This window comes from Triticum aestivum, chromosome 2D (assembly GCF_018294505.1).
Source record: "Triticum aestivum cultivar Chinese Spring chromosome 2D, IWGSC CS RefSeq v2.1, whole genome shotgun sequence".
Taxonomy (NCBI): domain Eukaryota; kingdom Viridiplantae; phylum Streptophyta; class Magnoliopsida; order Poales; family Poaceae; genus Triticum; species Triticum aestivum.
Genome location: NC_057799.1, coordinates 641,218,962 through 641,219,570, shown reverse-complemented (window position 1 = coordinate 641,219,570; position 609 = coordinate 641,218,962).

Below are 609 nucleotides of genomic sequence, written 5' to 3'. Positions count from 1 at the left end.
GGGGTATATCGACCCCCCCTCGTGTTGAAGTTATCCCCCCTCGTGTTGAAGTTATCGGGAGGGGTATATATCGACGACGACAGACCCGATAAAACATAAGAAAACGAAGAAGAAATAAAAAGAGGAGAGAAGAAGAAAGGAATAGAGGAGAGGATTGAAGAAAAAAAGTAGAAAAAAAAAGAGGAGAAGAAGAAAGGAATAGAGGAGAAGAAGAAAAAATAGAATATTTTCTATTTTTCTTCTCCTCCTCTTCTTTTTCTTCTTTTTTCCTCTTCTTATTTATATCTCCTCTTCTTCCTCTCCTCTTCTTCTTTCTTTCCTCTTCTTATTTTCTACTTTCCTATCCTTCTTTTTCTTCTTCTTCCCTTCCTAGCTAGATATGTAAAACTTTTCTAAAATTGTAACTTTTGCATATATAAAACTTTTCCATGTGGATCATCATTTCTCATATATATCGAATATATATCCATTGTCATATATAAAAACTTTCTATATATGAACAAAAAACTTTCTATGAACAAAAAAACATTTTTGACATATATATTCATACATTTTGAACATCTACATAGATACAAATTTTTTTGTTCACACATACATTATAGCCACATA